Genomic DNA, 16,798 nt, shown 5'->3' on the forward strand with positions numbered 1-16,798 from the left:
TTTTTAATAATAGCCATTCTGATTGGTGTAAGATGATATCTCCTTTTGGTTTTAATTTGCATTTCTCTGATGATTAGTGATGCGGAACATTTTTTCAAATGGTTGGCCATTTTTTGAAAAATGTCTCTTGAGACTACATTTTCACAGGGTTACTTGGGGTTTTTTGGTTGTTGAGTTGTAAGTTCTGGATATTAGTCCTCTGTCCAATGTACAGAACCAACTTTTTGTTTTGTTGAACTTTTGCATTTTTTTGGGGTCTCTATTATATTTAATGCTGCTCTGATCTTTGTTATTCCTTTTCTTCCACTATGAATTTGGTTTGTTCTTGTTTTTCTAGGTCCTTGAGGTAGGATACTAGGTTGTTAAATTGTGATCTTTCTACTTTTTTGACGTACATATTTAATGCCGTCAATCTCCCTCTTAGTACTACCTTTGCTGTATCTCACTTTTTTTGATATGCTGTGTTTTAATTTTCATTCATTTCAAAAATTTTTTAATTTCCGTCTTAATTTCTTCATTGACTCAGTGATCATTCAGGAGCATGTTTCATCTGCACATATTTGCAAAGTTCCTGAAGCTCCTCTTCGTATTGATTTCTAGCTTTACTTCACTGTCATCTAAGATGATACTTAATTTAATTTCCATTTTTAAAATTTTTTAAGACTTGTTTTGTGGCCTAACATGTGGTCCATCTTGGAGAATGTACCAGGCACAGATGAAAATAATGTATATTCTGTAGTTGTTGGGTAGAATGTTCTGTAAATGTCTGTTGAGTCCATTTGGTCTAAAGTCCAATTGAAATCCAATGTTCCTTTGTTGATTTTTCTGTCTCAATGATCAGTATAATGCTGTCAGTGGGATGTTGAAGTCCCCCACTATGATTGTATTGTTGTCTATCTCTTTCATTAGGTCTAGAAATATTTGCTTTGTAAATCAGGGTGTTCCAATGTTGGCTGCATATATATTTAGGATTATTATATCCTCTTGTTGAACTGACTGACCCCTTTATCCTTATATAATGACCTTCATACTTTTTTTTTTTTGAGACAGGTTTTCACTTTGTTGCATGGGCTAGAGTGCAGTGACGTCATCATAGCTTGCTGCAACTTCAGATTCCTGGGCTCGAGTGTTCCCCACGACTCAGTCTCACAAGTAGCTGGGACTATTTGGTGTGTGCCAACATGCCCAGCTAATTTTTCTACTTTTTGTAGAGACAGGGTCTTGCTCTGGCTGGTCTTGAACTCCTGACCTCAAGCAATCCTCCACCTTGGCCTCCCAAAGTGCTAGGATTACAAGTGTGAGCCACTGTGCCCAGCCAGATTATTTTTTTTTAATTCATTCGGCCAATCTATACATTTAAATGGAGCATTCAACCCAGTTACATTCAAGGTTACTATTGCAATCTGAGGCTTTATTTGTATCATATTCCTAATTATTTTCTAGTTATTTTATAAATTCTTCATTTCCTTTTTCTCTTTTTGTCTTTGTGGTTTGATCAAATTGCTATGTTGCCATTTGATTCCTTTCTCTTCCTCCTTTGTGTGACTGTTTTATAAGACCTTTGAGTTTTATATTAATATTTCCATGTGTTTTCATGATGATGAATATCAACCTTTCAGTGCCATGTTAAAGACCCCGTTGAACATTTCTTGTAGGTCCAGTATACTGGTGACAAATTCCCTCAGCATTTGCTTATCTGGGAAAGTCTTTATATCTCCTTCATTTATGAAGCTAATTCAGTCAAGATATAAAATTCTCGACTGACACAGAGTTTTTTTTGTTTGTTTGTTTCAGTACTTTGAGTAGTGAGTAGATAATCACACTTCAACAGCACCCCTCCAGGGAGGGAGCTCATGCTGGGTCCCACACACTCCCTGAGACCTAACCACCCACAGCAAGTGGCATTTTAGAGTTCTGCCCCCAAAAGACTGTGCAGTGTCCTGGACTCAGCAGCGCCAGGGCTAAAGCACCAGAAAAGTGTGGGCTGTGATCACTGGTGCTCAAACACAAGTGAGACACGGGCTACCACCACCAAGGCTGAGATGTGAGCATCACACATGTTCCCCATTCAATGCCTGAAGGCAGCACCATTCTCCCCAGTGGCAGGGCAGCATTGCGGTCACTGCTGCCACCCCAGCCCGAGTATTCCACTGGTGGCCTTGGGATTACCCTGCCCAAGTCTAGCATGGTTAGCACCTGCATACACCATTGACCTGAGGATAAGCCTGAGGATAAGCCTTCCCAGCTTGGCATCACCCCTACTCCATGCTAGATACATAGTCAGGAGGCCAGTGACATGCCCAGCCCAGTCTACCACCATTTGCACCTGAACACTCCTCCTGGGGGCCTATGCACTCTGCTCCTACCACCACAACTGGCACCTTCCTGTATGTGCCACCTGCAGACCTGAAGGCTGGCCTGCCCAATCTATCACAAGTACCACTAACGACAGCATGCATTGCTCAGGATCAAAAGGGTTATCCCCCCACTGCTGCTACCCACGTCATACTGCCAGCTCAGGGACTTGAGAACACATCCACCCACACAGCCCATGGCTGCCACTACTAGCATCCATGTATGGCACCTGGAGGCTCAAGAATCAGTCTACCTGGATTAGCAGGCACCAGTGGCATCATATACCACCCTGGGGCTCACAGATAGGTATGCTCAGCCAACCACTGCCAAAACTGAGGACCTCACACTGGACTACTTGGCATCCTAGTCCCTGGCAAAACTTTACCCCCACTTCTACTAATAACTACACCCTAAGCCACAAATTAAATCACAAATGACACTAACAATGTTTAAAGCCAAAGAAATCATACAAAGATTCCCCTAATGCTCATCCACAGAATCAAAGCCAAAGTACCCTACTGTACCAACACCATACATGCATCTTCAGGAAAAAGTTTTCCTTTATGAAACCAAATTCAAAGAAGTGGAAGATGTGACTGTTACATCAAATGTGCAGATATCAATGCAAGGATACAGGAAACATGAAAAAGAAAGGAAGTATGATCCCTTCAAAGAGAACAGTAATTCTCTAGCAACAGATCCTGGAAAAAGAATTCAAAATATTGATACTAAATATGTTCAGTGAGATACAAGAAAATTCTGACAAATAATATAAAGAAATCAGAAAAACAATTCAGGATATGAATAAGAAATTTACCAAAGAGCTAGACATCACATAAATGATTCAAAATGAAATTCTGAAACTGAAGAATTCACCGAATGAAATAAAAAATATATTTAAAAGCTTTAACAATAGATTAGATCAAGCAGAAGAAAGAAATTGAAGACAGATCTTTTGAAATAACCCTATGAGACAAAAATAAAGAAAAAAGACTTTTAAAAAATGAGCAAAGCCCTTGTGACATATGACACCATGAAGACACCCAAAATTGAAATAATTGGGATCGCAGAAGGTGAAGAAGGAACAAAAGAGTTAGAAAACCCATTTAACAAAATAATAGATGAAAACTTCCCACATCTAGCAAGAGATTTAGACATCCAGATACAGGAGATTCTGAGATCCCCAAACAGATACAATATAAAAAGGTCTTCTCCATGGCACATTATAACCAAACTATCTAAAGTCAAAGATTAAAAGAGATTTCTAAAAACAGTAAGAGAAAAGCATCTACTCATCTATAAAGGAACTCCCATCAGACTAACAGCACATTTTTTTACCAGAAACTTTGCAGGCCAGGAGAAAATAGGATGATAAATTCAATGAGCTGAAAGAAAAGACAACCCTGACAGCCAAGGATATTATATCCAGCATAACTGTCCTTCATAAATGAAGGGTAAATAAAGTCTTCAACAAGCAAAAGCTAGGGAATTCATCACCCCTACACCAGCCCTACAAGAAATGGTTATAGGAGTCATAAACCTAGAATCAAAAGGATGGCATTTACCATCATGAAAACACATCAAAGTATAAAACACACTAGTAAAGCAAACACAAATAAAAAAGAGAAAGGTCTCAAATGGTACCACTACGGAAAACTGTCAAACCGCAATGACAAATAAGAGGAAAAGAAAGAAACACAGAATATACAAAACAACGAGAAAACAATTAACAATATGAAGAAAAATACCTCACATATCAATAATAATCTTGAACATAAAAATTCAACATTTAAAAAGATATAGGCTAACTGGATTTTAAAAAACGATTCAACTATATGCTGCCTACAAGAAAAACACTTTAACTGGGAGACACATGTAGACTAAAAGTAAAGGAATAGAGAAAGATACTCCATGCAAACAGAAATGAAAAGGGAGTAGGAGTAGCGGTACTTAGATAAAATTGACTTTAAGTCAAAAATAGAAAAAAAGAGGCCTCCATTTTCTGCAGTAGCTTTGTGATGCAGCCAGATGTAGGAGCTCTCAAGAGCAAATGAGCCTCTGCTGGAATCCAGAAGAGGAAACCCATGCAGGGAGGATTGGGTGATTCTAAACGGTAAATCCCAGAGGGAGGACTGAAGAGGGAAACGATTAGCTTCAGGAGGCCAGGCCTGTGATTTCTTATTATTCAGAATCCAAATTGGTGATTTCATTTTGGTTTATTTCTTGGCTTTAAAAGTATGAATTTTGTCTGAATTTGATTAAATTAACTCATTATCAGAAGGTTATTAAATAAAGATCTAGAAAAACTAAAAGAAAAGAACAAAAGTGGCCATTATAGAATGATAAAGGGATAAGTCCAGCAAGAGGATATAACAATTCTAAATACATATGCACGCAACACCAAAGCAACCAGATTCATAAAGGAAATATTATTACTAGATCTAAAGAGAGACACAGACTCCAACGCAATAATATTCAACATGTCCCCACTCTCAACATTAGACAGATCATCTAAGCAGAAAAACAACAAAGAAACATTGGACTTAAATTGAACTTTAGACCAAATGGACCTAACCGACACTTACAGAACATTCCATCCAAAAGCTGCAGAATACACATTCTTGTCATCAGCATATGGAACGTTCTCCAGGATAGACCATATGTTAGGCCATAAAACAAGTCTCAACAAATTTTAAAAAATCAAAATCATATCAACTATCTTCTCAAACCACAATGCAATAAAACTAGAAATCAATAGCAAGAGGAATGTTTGGTACAATCTGGCTATGAATCAATCTGGTCCTGGGCTTTTTCTTTGTTGAGGAACTTTTTATTACTGATTCAATTTTGCTACTCGTTATTAGCCTGATCAGGTTTTCTGTATGTTTCTGGTTCAATATTGGGAGGTTTTATGTTTCCAGGAATTTATCTATTTCATGTAAATTTTCTAGTTTGTGAGCATACAGTTGTTCATAATAGTCTGATGATCTTTTTTTTTTTTTTTTTTTTGAGATAGAGTCTCACTCTGTTGTCCAGGCTAGAGTGGCCTGGCATCAGTCTAGCTCACAACAACCTCAAACTCCTGGGCTCAAGCAATCCTTCTGCCTCAGCCTCCCGAGTAGCTGGGACTACAGGCACCACCATGCCCAGCTAATCTTTTCTGTATATTTTTAGTTGGCCAATTGATTTCTTTCTATTTTTAGTAGAGACAGGGTCTCCCTCTTGCTCAGGCTGGTTTCGAACTCCTGACCTTGAGCAATCCTCCTGCCTTGGCCTCCCAGAATGCTAGAATTACAGGCGTGAGTCACCATGCCAGGCCAGTCTGATGATCTTTTGCATTTCTGTGGTATCAGTTGTAATATCTCAATTTTCATTCTGATTTTGTTTATTTGGGTCATCTGTCTTCTTTTCTTGGTTAGTCTAGCTAGTGGTTTATCAATTTTGTTTATCTCTTTGAAGAACCAATATTTTTTTCACTGAGTCTTCATCTATTTTTTTTAAGTCTCTGTTTAGCTCTGTTCTGATCTTTATTATTTCTTTCTTTTTGGTAATTTTGGGTTTGGTTTGTTCTTGCTTTCCTAGTTTCTTGAGGTACATCTTTGGATTGTCTATTTGAAATTTTTCTACTTTTTTGATGTAGGTGTTTATTGCTATAAATTTCAATCTTAGCACTGCTTTTTCTGTATCCCACAAATTTTGGTATGTTATGTTTCCATTTTCATTTATTTCAAGAATTTTTTTTTTTTTTTTTTTTTTTTTTGCTTCTATCTCAATTTCTTCCTTGACTTAATGGTTGTTCAGGAGAGTGTTGTTTAATCTCCATCTGTTTGTATAGTTTCCAAAGTTGTTCTTGGTATTGATTTTTAGTTTTTTTCCACTGTGGTTTGAGAGGATACGTGATATGATTTTGATTTTGTATAAGGAAGATTATTTTTATCCCTTTGGAAATTATATTCCAATTGCTTCCACAGATTCTGGCACTTTACTTTGTAATATTTTGTTTTTATATGTATTGAAAGACCAATTCCACAAACAGAATAGTTACTAAATGTCTGATATGCTAAGCACGTTCTTGGTTTTCATAAAAATACAGAATAATGAATAATTGCTTTTCTTCTAAGATGACAATCATAAGGAGAAATTCCGATATATTAAAATGGGATTTAGTGGGAAACTTGGCTTCATTTTTGTTTGTTCATGAACAGGAATTTCCACAAATGTTGATGCAGCAGAAATAAAATATATATTATTCCTATATGGGTTGAAATAAAAGAGTGAGGCCTAGATTTTTTGTAGTTTGAATTTCCACCATGAGATGGCTGGACTCTAGCCAGTAGCTCATATTTCAACTTTATTTTGTCATGTCTTTCACACATACCGTATCCCAGGATACCCAACAGATCTAAATTGGTAAGTTTTAGTTTTAGAACAGTTCAAAAATAATCACAAAGCACAGACTACATGATGCCCTAAAATTAAGCAGTTTTAAAATGAGTACAAAATCAAAATGAAAATGGAGATATTACAACTGATATCAGAGAAATGCAAAAGATCATCAGAACTGATGACTTTCATAGTGTAATGATGAATAAAAATACTTTTATATTGTATATCAAGAAAATTTAGAGTAATCATAGTTAAGTAGGAAGGACATTAAAAGGGAAAAAATATTCTGTATGACTGGAATATTATTCCTTTCTGTGAAGTCTGAATGTCACTGCCATGCCTGGGTATAGTGAATTAGACAGTTGCTTCAGGCTTTGGGCTTTAATTGGCTCTTGCTATTGTAGTAACCAGCTCTGCATAGTCAGCCAATGATTTGAAGAAGCAGTGGCATGGGGAAAGTTTCTAAAGTTCCATATAGAGAAAATTGAGCTTTGGTCATAGCTAAGAACACCACATTGCAAAGAGGATCCCTGTTTGCTTTCCATCATATCCAACTGACTGACCCTATTCACCTTGATGTGATTTCATCTACATAGGAGACAAAAAGGTGTAAAATGGAGAAACACAGATTATATTATGATTCACTTGTCTTGGGCTCCATATTCTCTCTATAATGACACTTTATGCCCTTAACGATAATCTTACCTAAAGCACTTTTAGTTTAAGACACATAATTTTATATTTAATTATATACAGTGAATATATATATATTTTTTTCAGTGAATATATTTTTAAAACATTTTTACATTAATGTTTTCTCTCTAACAAGGTAAGTACTTTCAGTAAAAGGTCCTTGTGTTCCACCTGTATTTTTAATGGCCTGCACTGCTGCTTAGTATAGAGCAGAGGTTGGCCATCTTCAACCAACTGCCTGTTTCTGAATGGCTCATGAGCAGAGAATAGTTTGTACATTTTTAAAGGGGTAAAAAAAATGACAAAGAAAATATTTTGTGACACATGAAAATTATATGAAATTCAATTTCAGTGTCCATAAATAGTTTTATGGACAGAGCCATGTTCATTCAGTTATGAATGACAGCTTTTGAATTATACTAGACTTCGATAGATATCACAGAGACCATATATGGCCCACAACACCTAAAATAGTCACCATCTGTCCTTTTATAGAAAAAATTTGCTGATCTCTTGGGTAGAGCATTGTGTGGGAGCTAAACAGCCAGTTGGCTGCATTTGGCCCAAGAGCTGTAGTTTGCCAACTCCTGCTCTATATACTTGTTAGGAGAATTGAATGAGATAATAATCTGTGTTAAGCATAGTATCTAAAACATAGCAAGTGCTCAGTCAGATGTTAGTTCCTTTCTATTACTGTTGTTGTTATTGTTATGTTTGGATTAAACTGTTGATACCAACGACTTCAAAGCATTTGGCGAACATAACTTAGATGGGGGAAATGAAAACTGAAGTGAAGTAGGAAAAGCAAACTAAACTAGTTCTTAGGTCTGTTACAGTTACAGAAATAACTGACCATTCATAATAGTTTTATACAGAGAAAAACATTAGGTTTAGAAATCTGACAGCAACTGTGGCTTGGATTCATCAACCATCATAATTTTTATGATCTTTGTATACTAATTTAATGCATTTGGCCTGTACTGAGAAATTTATATATGAGATACTGCTGAAATCTAAAACTGATTTGAAGATTAATATGCAAACATGAAGACTAACACTTAGTAAAGGGTAATATGTGGTTACAGACTGCTTATAAAAGCTTATAGAATATAAGCTAAGATTTGATCATTCAGACTCTGCACTCTGACAGCAGAATAGACATGCTTTGACTCTTAAGACTAAGGTGATATCCATATTCTTCCAGATGCTTTATTATAATATGAAATGACTTAATTATATAGCATATGTTCTATAAAAAATATATATATTGTGTGTACCAGAGAAAACAGGCTTCATGTGATTATGTAAATCCCTTGGAGTTTCATTGTCAGTCACAATTTATACATTCTGAATTCATGAAACAGCTACTTGTGACAATCCAAGTTAATAGTTTTGGCTTTTGAACAAAGCCAAAATGGTTAAACATGCTGAACATGTAAGTAAAAGATTTCTTGCTGCAGTGAAATTGCCTCAGCTTGGACCAGATTTTATATTTAGGCAAAGATGGTATGTTTACTGATTTATGTGCTTTGTTGTCTTTCTGGTGAATTGGTTTATTTTAATATGAGGATGGCTTATGTTCAAATGGCTTCAACTGTCCAAGCAGATGACAAGGCCAGGTGTGGTGGTTCATGCCTGTAATTCCAGCACTTTGAGAGGCCAAGGCGGAGGTGGGAGGATCAATGGAGCCCAGGAATCAGAGGATGTAATGAGCTATAATTGCATTACTGCACTCCAGCCTGGGCAGTAAAGCAAGAGCCTATCTCTAAAAAAATAAAAAACAAAAAAAGCAGATGACAGATAATAGGGATTTCAAATGAGAAAGGCATAATGTTTTGAAAGAGAGGATGGGAGGAGACCACGGTGTTAGCATGTTGTTTATGTACTCTTTTTAAAAACTATGGTAAAAAACACACAAGAGTTCCCATGTTAACCATTTTTAAATATACAGGTAAGTAGTGGTAACTATATTCATATTGTTGTATAATAGCTTATGTACTTTTGAACAACCTTGCCTTGTTTTCCTTTATTATTTTTCTTTCCCTTCCATCCTCCTCTTCATTTTCTTTTTCCTTCCTTCTTTTATAGAGACTGAATGATTTTATATAGGTATTATTGTACTTCATTTTTTTCAAATATACAGAGAATATAGAATATAATAGAAAACTCTTTTTCAGCCATTACTCAGTTTTCTTAAATTTTAGCAGTTAGCCATATTTATTTGAGATCTTCCTTTTTAATTATTTTGGAAAAAAACTTTATAGTGATGGCTAAAAGCCTCACACATCTCAGCAACTTGATTTCATTCCTTTTCTTCTTAGAGATAACCACTGTTCTTAATTTGGCATTTATCATTTCTGTTGAAGACTACAACATTCACATATATTCATTCATTGCTCTTCCCTAGGGGATGATTATATTTATTCTGTAGAATCGACATTGAACTTGGCATGTAATTTCCTCTAAACAATGAAATGTGAGCACAAATCAGATATATTATGTTCAAACAAAAGCTTTAAGGGTCAGCTTGTGATTTGGCATTTTCTCTGTTACCTCTGCTATGTTCCAGGTAGACGCTCTGCATTCTGCCCCATCGGCCTGGGTCCCAGATTAAAAAACCATGTGGAATAAAGCCATAGCCAAGTTATGATAGAAATGCAGCATGATCAATATATAAACCTTCACTGTTGTAAGTCACTGAGATTTTGAGGTTATTACTGCAGCATGAACTGCTCCATTATCCATATTTTGTTATATATTTATATTTATATATTAACATATATAAAATATATAGGCAGCTGTCATTTTTAATTTTCACTGCTATACAGTTGTGAATATTATTTATATAAATATGCCAATATTTAATGTATCCATGTTCCTGTAGATGGACATTCAATTTTTTTCCAATTTTATCAGTCATGTCAACTATTGCTGTGTAACAAACAACCACAAACTGTCAGTGGCATAAAACTGCAAGCATTTATTTAGCTCATACATTTGCAGGTTACATGAGGTTTGCTATGCTGATCTCAGCTGACCTTGCTCTGTTGATTAGGGTTGACCAATCTAGGTTAAGGCACATCTGCTTCACAGTTTTGTCATCAGAGTTGTCAGTCTGCTTTATATGTTTATTTATTTATTTTTTTAGGACCACTGGGCTATCCAGGATATATTCTTCTCATAGTGATGGCAAAGTTGTAAGAAAGAACATATGTGTTCACATTGGCTAGACATTGCCAAATTGATAACGAGAATGAATACATTAATATATATTCTCTCCAAGAATGTATGAAAGTTTCCTCGTCTGCATTCCTGCCACAACCTGGTATTGTCAGATATATATTTTTAGCAAATTAATGGGAGTAAATTATTGTTTCTTTGTGGATTTTCTAGTCTCTAATTCATTTATTTCTGCTTTGATGTTTATTATTTCCTTTCTCTTATCAATTATGGGTTGAGTTTGTTCTTATTTTTCTAGTTCCTTGATATACAATGTTAGTTTGTTTGAGATATTTCTTCTTTTTGATACAGGTGTTTATTGCTATAAACTCTCTTAGAATTGCTTTTCCTGTATGCCATAGGTTTAAGTATGTTGTTTCCATTTTTGTTTGTCTCAAGAAACTTTTTAATTTCCTTTTTAATTTCTTCATTGACCATTGGTTATTTAGGAGCATGTTGTTTGATTTCCATATATATGTATGGATTCTGAAGTTCCTCCTACTATTGATTTCTAGTTTTATGCCATTATGGTCAGAAAAGATACTTGAGGCCGGGCGCGGTGGCTCACGCCTGTAATCCTAGCACTCTGGGAGGCCGAGGTGGGCGGATCACTCGAGGTCAGGAGTTTGAAACCAGCCTGAGCAAGTGAGACCCCGTCTCTACTATAATAGAAAGAAATTAATTGGCCAACTCATATATATAGAAAAAATTAGCCGGGCAGGGTGGTGCATGCCTGTAGTCCCAGCTACTTGGGAGGCTGAGGCAGCAGGATTGCTTGAGCCCAAGAGTTTGAGGTTGCCGTGAACTAGGCTGACGCCATGGCACTCACTCTAGCCTGAGCAACAAAGCGAGACTCTGTCTCAAAAAAAAAAAAAAAAGAAAGAAAGAAAGAAAAGATACTTCATATGATTTCAATCTTCTTCAATTTGTTAAGACTTGCTTTGTGGCCTAACCTATCATCTATCCTGGAAATGTTCCATGTGTAGATGAGAAGAATGTGTATTCTGCTGCCATTGGATGGAATGTAAATGTTTATTTAGGTCCATTTTGTCTAGAGTGCAGTTTAAATCTGACGTTTCTTTGTTGATTTTCTGTCTGAATGATCTGTCCACTGTTGAAAGTGGGATGTTGAAGTCTCACACTATTATTATATTGCAGTCTCTCTCTCTCTTTAGATCTATTAATATTTGTTTTATATATTTAGGTGCTCTGAGGTTAGGTGTATGTATACCTATAATTGTTATATCTTCTTGATAAATTGACTCTTTTATCATTATATCATGACCTTGGCTCTTTTTATAGTTTTTGACTTAGAAGTAGCTATACTTACAGAAAATACTCTATCTCTTTTGATTTCCATTTCCAAATATCTTTCCATCCTTTCAGTTTCATTCTATGTGTTGTTACACATGAAATGAGTTTTTTGAAGGCAACACATAGCTGAATCTTTATTTTTAATCCATTCAGCCACTCTAGATCTTTTAGTTAGAGAATTTAGTCTATTCATATCCATTTTTACTATTGATAGGTAACGACTTACTATTGCCATGTTGTTACTTGTTTTCTGGTTGTTTTGCAACTGTATTCTTCCTTTCTACATTTGTTATTGTCTTCCTTTGTTGTTAAGTAATTTTCTCTAGTAGCATGTTTTAACTTCTTGCTTTTTATTATATTTTTAGTGTATATATTATAGGTTTTTGCTTGGTGGTTGCTATGAGGCTTACTAAAAAAAATCATGTTATAAAACATCTTTTTAAGCTGTTAACAATTTAACTTTGAACATAAAAAATCCTCTTCCTTTTAAAATGTTTTAAAGTTACATTTGTGGTTTTCTTTTGCATTTCACTAACGACAGGTGAGGTTTATCATCTATGCATGTTCAACTCTTCATATTGCCATTCCTATGAATTGCCTGTTTATATGCTCTGCTCATTAGGTTCTCTTTCTGATTAGTAAAAAGTACTTTATATATTCTCCATTGAACTCTGTTATATGCATTGCAGATATCTTTTACTCTGGGGTATGAGTTTTTATTCTGGTTATGGTAATTTTCAATGTACAGAGTGGTCAATATTAACATTTTTCTAATGTATCAGTCTTTTTCTTGATGTTTTGTATTATCTGTTTCTTTTCAACTATTTATTGGGGTATAATTAAAATAAATAGCACATATTTATAAAGTGTTTCATAAGTTTTGACACACCAGTCATAAGTATATACTAGCGAAACCACTACCACAATTAACATAATGAACATGTTTATTACCCTTAAAAGTTTATTTACATTTTTAATTGATCTTTCTCACTTTTTCCTGTTCTTGAAGTCCCAGGCAATGACTGATCTCCTTTCTTTCTTCCATATCCTTACTGATTTTTAGTCTACTTTCTCTATCAATTATTGAGAGAAGGGTACTGATTTCTTACTTTGTGAATTTGTCTATTCACTCTCAGAATTCGATTAGTTTGTGCTTCATATAACTCTCCTATTAGGTACATACATGTTTAGTATTATTACATTGTTTGGTTAAGTGATCCTTTCATCATTATATAATTGACCCTCTTTATACTTGCTAAAATTTTATTATCTTCTTTCTTTTGATATATAATATTTTATATACTTATGATCCACACGGGAGCATTTGTTATATGTATACAATGCATAATGACCAAGTCAGACAAGTTAGAAGAGTATTCACGACCTTGAGTATTTATTATTTCTTTCTTTGTCTTTTTCATTTTAAAGAGATGAGGTCTCTGTCACCCAGGCTGGAGTGCAGTGGCATGCTCATAGCTCACTGCAGCCTCAAACTCCTGGGCTCAAGAAATCTTCCCACCTCAGCCTCCAAAGTAGCTGGGACTACAGACATGCACCACCATGCTCTGTTAATTTTTTTCATTACTTTAGAGATGGAGTCCCACTGTGTTACCTAGGCTGGTCTTGAACTCTTGGCTTCAAGGGATCCTCCCACCTTAGCCTCCCAAAGCCTTGGGATTATAGGTGTGAACCACCACACCCAGCTCCATTTATGGAAGGTGTCCCTGCCCCAGTGTATTTTCTTGGGGCCTTTGTCAAAAACCAGTTGGCTGTAAATATGAGGCCTTATTTTTGGATTCTCTATTCTATTCCATTGGTCTATGTGTCTACTTTTATACCAATAAACAGACAGTTTTGGTCACTGTAGCCTTTAAAATATTTTGAAGTCAGGCAGTGTGATGTTTCCATCTTTGTTCTTTGGCATTTCTGGATCTTTTATAGTTCCATACAAATTTTAGGATTATTTTTCTTATTTCTGTGAAAAATGATTTTTTTTTTCTGAGATAAGGTCTCATTCTGTTGCCCAGGCTGAAGTACACTGGTGAGATCACAGCTCAGTGCAACCCTAAACTCCTGGACTCAAGCAATCTTCCTGCCTCAGCCTCCCAAGTATCTAGGACTATAGGAACATGCCACTATGCCCAACTAGTTTTTTTTTGTATGTGTATTTTTGTTTGCTTTTGTAGATGTGTCTCATTATGTTACCCAGATGGTTTCAAACTTCTGGCCTCAAGTAATCTTCCCACCTTGGCCCCCCAAGTGTTAGGATTACAGGTATGAGCCACCTTACCCATAACATTGGTATTGTGATAGGAACTGTGTTGAGTCTGTAGATTGCCTGGGGCACAATGGTTATTTTGATGACATTAAGTCTTCTACTCCATTAGTATGGAATGTCTTTCCAATTTTAGGGGTCTCTTCAATTTCTTTCATCAGTGTTTTATAGTTTTCTTGATAGACATCTTTCACTTCTTTGGTTAAATTTGATTCCTAGGTATTTTATATTCTTTGTACCTATTTCCAATGGGATTACTTTCCTGATTTCTTTTTCATATTGTTCACTGTTGGTGTATATAAATGCTACTGTTTTTGCAACTTTACTGAATTCATTTAGCAGCTTTAATAGTTTTTTGAGTGGAGTCTTTTGAGTTTTTTTAAGTATAAGATCATGTTGTCTGTGACCAATGCTAATTTGACTTCTTCCTTTTCAATTTGGATGTCTTTTATTAATATTTCTTTCTGTTTTTTAATTGCTCTGGCCAGGACTTTTGGTATTATGTTGGAATAAAAGTGGAGAAAGGTGGGCATCCTTGTCTTATTCCAGATCTTAGAGGACAGCCTTTCAGTTTTTCCCCATTCAGTATGATGTTAGCTGTGGGTGTGTCATATATTGCCTTTATTATTTTGAGGTAAGTTCCTTCTATTCCTCGTTTGTTGAAAATTTTTATTATGAAGGGATATTTAATTTTATCAAATGGTTTTTCTGCATCTATTCAGATGATCATAGGTTTTTTGTCCTTCATTCTGTTTATGTGATGTATCACATGATTGATTTGCTTACATTGAACCATATTTGCATCCCAAGGATAAATCCCACTTGGTTATGGTGTATGACCTTTTTAATGTGTTCTTGAATTTCATGTGCTAGTATTTTATTGAGGATTTTTGCAACTATATTCGTCAGAGATACTGGCTTGTAGTTTTCTTTTCTTCTTGTGTCTTCTGCCTGGCTTTGGTTAGGGTTATGCTGGCCTCATTTAATTAGTTTGTCACTGATACTTCTTTTTTTTCTTTGGACAAGTTCAAGAAGGATTGGTATCAATTCCTCTTTATTAGAAATCACCTATGAAGCCATCTGGTTCTAGGCTTTTCCTTTTTGGGGATGCACTTGATTACTGATTCAAACTTCTTACTTGCTATTGGTTAATCAATACTTGTTAAATGAATATATGAGAAGTCTATTAGAAAATGAAGCTACATACAAGGAAAAATAATATAATTTCTTATCATTTCTATATTCAGAGAGTTAACATTTTGGTATACTCCTTTCCAGTTGCTTTCCATGTATTTTCCACATGGGTAAAATACAAAAAGATAGAGGAACACAAAACAATACCTTGCGATACAATCAGTAAAATCCAGGATGTGGGAAATTCTATAATACCAATGATCTACATTCTTCTAAAAATAAACAGTGTCTAGTTTAGTTTCCTAAAAAGCAGAAAATTGGTGTGGGAGGACTGAGAAAAGTGAAACAGGTCAGTAGGAGGGAAAGCCAAGTCAAGGGTGTGTTATTAAGTTGACTTCCACTGTAGAGAACCAGGGATTGATTCCTCTTGGGCCATCTGAAAAACCATGTAGCTTGTATATCAGAATTGATCATCCAAGACAGTGGAGAAAAGAGTATTTATCCACCAATTCCCAGCAAAGGGTATTAAATCCTTTGTACCTCCAAATGTGTGCATGTGCCAATATGGTTGAATATACTCCTACGGGTGTCCCTTGCTATAGCAGTAGAGATGCCCTAAAGCAGAAAGCAACAGATGCACAGTATAGCTGAGGTTTCATCCTGTCAGGTTATATCTCTGTGCCACAGCAACTACCTTAGCACAAGGTGGAATGAGAAACTCAAGATAAAGCATAAAATGTGTCTTGCATAAATGTCAAGAAAAAAGCATAAAAGAGATAGAAAAAAGTCTCTAAAGACTTAGAAGATATATCAATCAAATGCAATGCAGAGGTTGATTTCAACAAACCAAATGTAAAAAATATTTTTAGATAGAGAAATCTGAGCAGTGCCTAGATATTTGCTATTAAGAAATGATTGCTATTTTTATTTTAATTAATTAATTCATTCATTCATTTAGAAACAGGGTCTCGCTTTGTCACCCAGGCTGGATTGCAGTGGTGTGATCCTGGCTCACTGCAGCCCCGAGCTCCGAGGCTCAAGTGATCCTCTCACTTCAGCCTCCAGAGTAGCTGGGACTCAGGCTTACCTGGTTAATTTTTTTCATTTTATTACAGAGAAGGTCTCACTACATTGCCCAGGCTGATCTCAAACTACTGGCCTCAAGCAATCCTCTTGCCTCAGCCTTTGGAGTGGCTGGGATTACAGGTAAGAGCCACCATGCCCTGATGGCTTTTTTTTTAATATGCTATTTTAAAATTATTAAATTTAAAATAATTTTAATTATTAAAATTATTAAAATTATTGTTTTTTAAATTTTAAGTTCTCATATTTTAGAGATACATATAGAAATGTTTACAAATTATATGATATGATGTCTTGAATTGGCTTTAAAACAATTTGAAGTTATAGATGAAATAAGAC

General features: G+C 35.4%; 1 protein-coding gene across 3 annotated transcripts in view; it reads right to left on the reverse strand.

Annotated features, from left to right (window-relative positions):
- MICU1 (mitochondrial calcium uptake 1) overlaps nucleotides 1-16,798 on the reverse strand; it is a 246,858-nt gene that overhangs the window by 149,710 nt on the left and 80,350 nt on the right. The window lies entirely within an intron of this gene.

This window comes from Microcebus murinus, chromosome 14 (genome assembly GCF_040939455.1).
Source record: "Microcebus murinus isolate Inina chromosome 14, M.murinus_Inina_mat1.0, whole genome shotgun sequence".
Lineage (NCBI taxonomy): Eukaryota > Metazoa > Chordata > Mammalia > Primates > Cheirogaleidae > Microcebus > Microcebus murinus.